At 34.0% G+C, this 8,992-nt stretch overlaps 1 non-coding gene across 2 annotated transcripts; it reads right to left on the reverse strand.

Annotated features, from left to right (window-relative positions):
- Positions 1-2,797: 2,797 nt before the first annotated feature.
- On the reverse strand, positions 2,798-6,982 carry LOC107801470 (uncharacterized). Of its 2 annotated transcripts, none has more exons than XR_012697952.1 (2): positions 6,688-6,982; positions 2,798-3,517 (listed from the first exon to the last, which is right to left on the reverse strand). It is a non-coding gene; the product is annotated as an uncharacterized LOC107801470 (transcript). The 2 variants fall into 2 exon arrangements; XR_012697951.1 differs by having other exon boundaries at positions 2,798-3,523.
- Between the last annotated feature and the right edge of the window lie 2,010 nt (positions 6,983-8,992).

The raw sequence follows: 8,992 nt of genomic DNA on the forward strand, positions 1-8,992 counted from the left end.
TTTTCTATACTTTATGTTTAAACTGAACTTGTTTTTGGCATGTTGAATCGAAGAAGTTTTTTATATTATTTTTCTACGATAGAGATTATCTATATGTTGGGAGAATTATTTAGTTTTATTTTGAAAAAATAAATAGGAGTTTGGCTTGTTATGCTACTAGGCACTAGCTGTTTTGTTATTTTATTACGAAAGATATTCTCAAAGTAGGTGAAAGATTATATATTAGTCACGTTGAATGATTGAACTGGGGTTTGTCCATTAAACAAAAAGTTAGAGTTGAGGTCTCAAATTTGAGTTCAGTTTAAGAAATGTTTTTTAAATAGAGAGTGCTTTCTCTTTTAATAAATTTCAAATTATTATATTCTTGTCACCAGAAATCCGGAAAAAACATCGTCAAAACCGAACGTCTGAATTCAGTTTCTGCGAAAAGCTTAATCACGTCCTCCTCCTCTATATGATACTGTCAGTCGCAGCATCAGTCATGATATACCAATTTAATTTTCTAATTAGGAAAGGTGGAAACAACCGGGGCGAAGCCAACCTTATAGCTATAGGGGCGGAGCCAGCCTTAAAGGCTATAGCTACTGTTTCGGCAGAACTCAATTGTTTTGACTTAAATTTTGTATTTGTATTAAAAAATTTATTAAATATATATAAATAATCTATAAATCCAGTAATTAAAAAGTTTATGGTCCAAAACTCATAAAATAAAAATCCTAACTTCACCCCTAGAAACAATGAGCAGTAGATAATAAAAGGTTATAGGGTCACTTCTCCATGTCTAAAATGTTCTTTTTTCTCTTTGTCCCCCCTTTTAATCGATCTCTTCCTGTTTTCAACTAGGTATTTGGTATGTAAAATAGTTTTGCGTAAATGTTTTTCTTGATGAGATTATCATTTTTCTTCTATAATTAGCTTCTTTTATTCACTTGTTACAATCAATTTGTGAATAATATTATAGAACATTACTACTTAACGCCATTATAACACTACTATCATACCTCACTCCAGGGACGGCTCAATAGATCTCGTGGCCTAAGACGAAATCATATTGAGAGGCCCTTAAATTTATTTTATAAAATATTTACACTAACAATAAAATTTACTTTCTAACTAATAAATTAATCGTTTAAGACAAAACTAAGCGAATTTCAGAAAAAAAAAAAAAAAAAAAAGAGGAAGAAGAGCACAAAAAATAAAGTGGTAACAAATTTTGATTTGGCTATCATCACAAACAAGAAAAAGAAATAGAGGTAAATAACGTAATAGCTTAAGTTTTGAGCATTAACAATGTCAAAAAATATTTACTCCTTATGAACAATTTAAACGATAATTGTAGTTTATTCTATTAAGTAGCACTAATTGATTAATATCTAAAATAAATTATAAATAACCTAATATAATATGTCGAATTACACTAAAAGAAAACCGGTGCATGAATACTTTTGTGTTCATGCAGTTTAAGAGAACATTATAAAAGAAATTCATTATGTTGTCGATATATATAACTTAATTCCTATATAAAAGGATAAAATTAAAATTGAAGACCGAAGCGAATATGCTAATTAATTAGTAAAGAAAATCATCATAATTTATGAATTTATTGATATAAAATAACCTCAATCAAATAACAAAAAATAAACTGTAACCCTTTTCTTTATACTAATTATTTATATAATTTATATAATATATAATAAGAAGAAGAAGATTTAAAATAAATTTGGGCCTTTCAAATTTTGGGGCCTAAGGTGACGGCCTTACTCCAAGCCTTTAGAGTCGCCCTGCCTCACTCCATACTTTCGAACTTTATGGCCAACCAAACACCAAAAATGATTTGCATATGAATTTCAAAAAATTAATTTATTAGCGCCAATAAAATGCACGATCAAGTCATGAAACATGTGTAACGAGTAATCGAAACACAACCAAATTTCAACGCGATTTTGAATGCAATAGCAAGCCACCCTTTGAGTGGAGAAACGTTGACAATGGAAAGGGTTAGACCTTTTGTTGCTTTTGAAAAGAAACGAGTCAAAGTTTAAGTAGTGTACCTAACGCTGAAAATGAAAAAAGAAAAGTTAAAATTTCACCAGCAAGTTTTTACTGTTACTATTATTTCACTTGAAATACTACTCAAACAACTTCTTATTATTTCACTGGTATCTCAAATATTGATAGGCAAACCAATAGTAGTAAATATTGAAATACTCCTACTTTATGTGACACTGTTATTATTTTGGGAGTCAAATATGATTTTCTTTGACCTTTTTTGGAAATACTTTTCAAATATTTTTGAATTATTAATAATATTTTTAAGTTTTTAAAATATGTAAATTTTATTTTTAAAAATTTAAAAATTTGATGTCCAAATTCACATCGAAAATTAGTCAGTTTGACTTCGTATTCCAAAAATGTTCACATAAACTGGAACGAAACGAAGGGAGTATGATTTTATGGCCAAATTGGCATCATGGACTGATTCCTCATTCCATGCAACCCTAAATCCGACTAATGTTTAGATATCACAAGCAAGTCCGAAATCTTGTTTTCATTAACCTAATTGATTCTTGAGTTCCTTTTGTTTTTTCCTTTTCCATATTTTGTTTTTAATAGAGCAAAATGTTATGACAAACAGAGCCCTAATATATAAGCCCTGCAGGGGCAAGGACATAAGAACAATCTTGAGGTGACCATCAAATATGGTATCCTAAACATAAGCTTGTTACACTCACCAATTCTGAATATTTATCAGCCCTACATACAGAAAAGATCCACCCAAATGGAACAAACACCAGGCTCTGATAAAGCATCACACATATTCAATAATCCCAATTCAACAGCGATCAAATGGATATTTAGTTTAGAAAGCAATATGATGTTTGCCAAATAACAAATTGCAACATCAGTTATGCCATAAACCAGACACAATATCACTATCTGGGAGACAGCATACCAATTTCATCATTTATTTCTATTTGTTTCTTTTCCGCGTCTACGACACAAGATTCGTACCCCTCTAAATTTTCAAGGTCCCCTCGAAGCGGAATGAACTCGTAACATTTTCAAACAAGCTCTTCTTCCTTGTGCGTATGAATAACACAGTCAGATCTGGGGTATGAAATACACGTCAGCAAATAACCCTTCTCCATTTGATCATCGTCAAGAAATGCACCTTCGGATTGGTCGACTGTTCCAGAAACCAACTTGCCTGCACATGTACAGCAAGATCCAGCCCTGCATGAATAAGGCAGCTCAACTCCAGCCTCCTCTGCTGCATCGAGGATGTATTGATCATCGGAAACCTCAATTTCAGTCTCGTTACCATCGGGCCCAACCAGTTTAACCTTGTACGCTGCCATTGCAGAGACTTTGAAGGAGGACGATGACTTCAATCCAAATGCTTTAGAAATACTCTTTACGGAACCCAAAGAGCATTGCGACTTGGTAAAGGCAGAGGATCTAATTGATGGTGCAACTTTGAGAAAACAGCCTGAAGGAACACTTATAGTCGACATACCTGCACCTACATAGAATTGTTTGATGAATTGAGGTAAACTAATATGTTAACAAGACAAACCATAATCAAACGAAAATCTTTCCACTAAATAGAAATAAGCATGTTGAGGATGAAAACAAAGTCTTAATGGTGGTTCTCAAACTCCTTGACCGGGCCACATATAATTGATGGTTTCAAAATCACACAGAGATAGAGTAAAGAGTAACAGAGAGTGCAAACCTTCTTTATGCCATTCGATTCCCGATTCATGATCAGTTGATTAAGTATGTGTTACTAGTCATGACCAGCGAGGATATGGAATGTTGTAAGCATCCAACTTTTCCCTGGATATGCCACGCATAACAACAACAAACCAAAATCCAAGCCAGTGGTAGCCCAATATGCTTAGCAGCATCTCATTAAGGGGCTCTAACTTAATAAGTATATGCAGGCCAAGTTTTTACAAGTTTGGGCTACAAGACGAACTTCAAGTTTGGATTCTTAAATACTTAATTGGTGGAGAGGTTTCCAGAACCCAACAGAATTGAACCAATTGTACTGACACTTCCAAAGCGATTTTAAGAGGAAAATAGTAATATTTGTCTTCAAAACATCTTGGATCAGCATCCCTATAACTCATTCCACTTCGATACTGGCTCTATCTTCCACTTTATAACATAATTCCAATTATCTTGACCTTACTAGCAGTTCAAACAGACCAGTTCAGTTAAGCACACTTTTCATATCCCAGCAAGTCTATCTGTCTGATGCATATTTCAAGTGCATTCTTTTTACTTTTTGATAAGTCATACATAACTCAAGTGCATAGGCTCAATTTCTGAGGCCTAAGATTTTAAGAGCTGTATTTTTGTCTGGTTGTAGGAGAAACCGACTTCAGATCAAGGTTTAATTTTCACACAGGAAATGCATTTATATTTAAAGGGAGAAAGAGACTAAATGCAGTTTTTCCTCTTTGGTTTACTAAGTCTTAGATCTTTATTAGAAGTAAGTTCACTTTCCATACGCAGACGCAGAAAAGTGTGTCCTAAATTTCACCAGCCTTAAGCCTATTTTATCCTTGCTTTATCCTTTTTTTTTTTTTTTTGATTTGCACCGGGTGTCCGAGTCTCTTTGAGACTCGACTAATCCCGGGGGTGCACAGGCCCTCGGCAAGGAGTTTCCCGCAAGTGCACCACGGTTAATTCAGGTTTTACCTTTTGAGAGTCAAATTTATCCTTTAAGGTTTGAATATGTTACTTGTACCTACAAATTGACCCTTAAATAAAATATTTTGCGGATTGAAAGAAAAGCATCAGTCCAGTGTAACTTTTTTCCTATTGTTGCTTATGCACCCAAGGGTGTGGCCTAGTGGTCAATGAAGCGGGAGGAAAACTATGATGTCTCAGGGAAAAGTTGGATGCTTACTAGGTGATTTCTTCACATCAGCCTAAGCCCTAGTGGCAGAGAGGTAACAAGTACCCGGTAGAATAGCCGAGGTGTGGGCAAGATGGCCCGGGCACTACCGTTGTACAAATATATTACCTCTTACAAACACTGAGAATACACTTAATCTTAAATCATTCATTCATATAAAAGATAACTATCAAATGGTATTCGGCTTACAAGACTCAAGTTTATGATGCTTGTTGATTTAGGCGACAAGTTAATAAGCCAAGGATAATTCATAATTTACACAAAGAAAGAAGATAAGGTGGCAACGGGAAGAAAATTCTTATTTTTTTCTTCCTTGTCGGAATTTCACAGCTGTTTCTCCATAGATAATGGTTTATATTGAAGAGAAGTGAATGTTTAAAGAACAGAATTTCATAGTTTTTATGCATGAATGATTAATACTAGTTTGAACGTACGGCACTCTATTTAAGTTCATACTTGTGATGAAGCATACTAGTTTGTAGTGTGGATAGGACACCCTACGGTCTAGTTTGTGCATTTTGCAGAATCAGACTTGCACAGGAACACTGATGCTCGAAATCCTGAACACTGCTCTGAGGTTTCAATCATTTAAATTTATGCAGTCACTACACAGTGCACAACCAGTCAATATTGGGGACAGCAGGTGTGGAGGCACACCTGCCTTTGTACGCACCATCACACTCTATTAAGAAAATGAATGTTGGACTTGACTCAACTCCTACCAGACGCTCCGTTAAAAAGCTGGTCCTTGGACCTGACTAAGCTCCGAAAACTAGCCCAACAAGCGTGGTTTATCTAAGACAATACAAAGATACTATAGTCCATACCCTCATAATCAATGTTGAAGTCTGACATCCCTGCGCGACCAGTTTTGGATATTTCAAGCATGGATAAGATAAAATGGGGCACCACCAAGGTTTATGGTGGGATGAATATGATCCCTCCGCCCTTAACCAGAAGTCTCAGGTTCGAATATTGACAACGGAAAAAATCTTATTAGGGTGCGCTTCCTTAGGGGCAAAGGTAGAGTATTACGGGTTCGGACGAACCCAGTAACTTTTTTCTTAGACCTTGTATTTGTATTAAGAAATCCATTAAATATGTATAAATATTTAATTGCGAATCAGAGTAACTAAGAGGTGCTATGGGCTTAGTGGCAATGTCAATATCCATAAACTTCAAATCCTAGCTCTGTCTTTGTGCTTCCCTTTACGCGAATCCGAATTAGTCGGGGCTCCAATTCGGATACGGAACACAGAGTAGGAGACTGAAAAAAGAAAAAACACAAAATAGGGCCAAACTTGTGGAATTCCAGTGGGTTGTTGTTGTTGTTGTAGGGCCAAACATTGGGAAACTCAGATGAACCTTAGACCTAACTCAACCTTAATTGTTCAAGACTGTATAAAGAGACTACAATCCATAATTTCATAGCCAAAATACTCCCCAAAGTCCATTTCTTTAACAGGGTGGTGGGTGGCGTTATTTTTAACCCATTTATTAAAAACCTGGATCTGTCTTTAGCAGTCAGACAACAAAGACAGGAGCAAAAAAGTGGTAAAAAAGAGTAAAAACATCCAAAAAACCTTCTTTTGATCCGAGAAACAATCATTTTCTCTTGAGAGACAAATACCCATTTCCAAAATCAACAAAATTTAATAACTCCACAACTAGAGATCAATAGGGTCATGCAATTCCACAAACAAATCTCCAAATAATCAGTACATAAAGCAGCAAAACAGAGAGAAAAAGAGACTTACGAAAGTAAAAAGAATCAGAACTATACAGGAATTAGCTTTCAGCCGTGCCTCAAACTCCTCGTAAATTCCGATACTCGTTAAACTGCTGTAAGTGGCAAACAAGTACTAGAACTAGAAGGAAGTCAGAAACAAAGAAGCTGTCATTATCACGTGATTTTAGCAGTGATGCGGGTCCCACCGCACGTGACTTAAATCTTTCGGCGTTACGACATCTCCACGAGTCCAATGCAGCTAGATGGCCCATGTGGAGATACAAAGAAGGATTGGCCCAATCTAGGTTATAGCTTGTTTCGTCAAATTTCAAATTTTGCAAATATTTCGTCAAATATATATAATTTATATATATATATATATATATATATATATATATATATATATATATATATAATGTGTTTTTATTTTGAGAAATTGTAACTTCTTCGCAAAGGAAGGAAAATTACCTCTCCTACTGCTTAAAATACTTTTTTTTTCTTGATTATATACCTCAAATCCCCTAATAAAAAGTGTTCTATTAAAATGTTTGAAACAATAACTTAAACAACCGCTCATCCAATTGCTTAAGTCAAAATAATTTGCGTATATGAGGGAGTGTGTTTATATATATACTCCATCTGTTTCATTTTAAATGATACACTTTTTATTGGGGGATTTGTGGTATATAACCAAGAAAAAAAAAGTATTTTAAGCAGTAGGAGAGGTAATTTTCCTTCCTTTGGGAAGACGTTACAATTTCTCAAGCCGAAGAACACATTAATTTTTCTAATACAAATATACCCATGCCAAAAATTTATATTTATTAAATTATTCCTCATTGATTTAACCCATCTGTCTTTCAAATATAAATACAACACTCTTCTCAATCTTTATTTTTTTGTTTATCAATTATATTTATATTGTTTAAAAACTTAAATTTGATTTTGATCAGCATTTCAATGCTTCATTTGATCTTTGAAATGTTAGTTCAGTCCAAATTCTAACCGTGTGTATGGGGTTAGCCTTCATTTTTTTTTCTTTTGAAGAAATTTATAGAAGTTAGCAAGCAGCCACCAGAAATGCCACTTTTATGATAACCTGACAAGAATAAAAGACTGGTTGATATTAAGATGGTACATAATTAATTGTTGCTGTTATAAAAAACGGAAATTACTAAACAGGATGTGTTCTTGATATCATCAATCATTAACAGATTGATATACACAGCCTATCAATCAATAAATCGTGTTGAATTGAATTAATAAGTAACTGAAAGATATCAGCTCGTGACATAATCACAAAAAAGGATACATCATATACATATTAATCATTATATATATATATAATATCATTACTAAAAATTGGCAAAAACCGACCAAGATCGACCGTCGGTAAAAAAACCGACCAAAGTTGGTCGGTTTTTCAAAATATTTTTTTTTTAATTTTTTTTTACGAAACCGACCAACTTTGGTCGGTTTTCTTTGGCGCAAAAATGTGGAAAACTATTTTTGAGTCCCGCAAAATTTATGTTTCAAGAAACCGACCAACTTTGGTCGGTTTTTCAATTAAAATAAATAAAAATTAATATTAAAAAAACCGACCAAAATTGGTCGGTTAATTCAGCGGGTCATTTAAAAAAACCGACCAACTTTGATCGGTAATTTTAGTTTTTAATAAAACCGACCAACTTTGGTCGGTTATTTTCGTGCGAAAATACAATTAAAGAGTATAAATCAAATAAAAGACAATCTTAAAACAAAATGTACCTATGGTCTAGTGGTAGAATAGTATCCTGCTATAGTACAGACCCCGGTTCGATTTTCAGATGGTGAATCTTTTTATTACATAATTAAAATACCGACCAACTTTGGTCGATTTTTTTTGCAATATTTTTTTTTTTGAATTTAATTGACCGACCAAAGTTGATCGGTAATTTCCGACCAACTTTGGTCGGTATTCCTTTCCGACCACAAAAATACCGTCCACACATAAATGGTCGCGTTTTGGTCGGTTTTTGGCCTTTTTGTGATGCTGGTAGGCAAACTCAACATAACTAACTTTAAGAAGACTCAAATAATATCAAAACACTATAAAGTGGACAAGTAACAGATTAGGCCCAAATAAATCACAATATATATAAAAATTAATAAAGCCAAATAAAGTCAATATACAAGCTCGAATTCTTAATGTCCCCAGCAGAGTCGCCAGAGGTGTCACACCCCTTTTTCTACCCGCAAGATAATATTGTGTGGATTAAAGGGTTTTTCCAATTAAAATGACAAAATTGAGTAGGGATTATTTTATTTACAGAGTCGCCACTTGAAATTGATTT

Source organism: Nicotiana tabacum, chromosome 13 (assembly GCF_000715075.1).
Source record: "Nicotiana tabacum cultivar K326 chromosome 13, ASM71507v2, whole genome shotgun sequence".
In the NCBI taxonomy this organism is placed as follows: Eukaryota; Viridiplantae; Streptophyta; class Magnoliopsida; order Solanales; family Solanaceae; genus Nicotiana; species Nicotiana tabacum.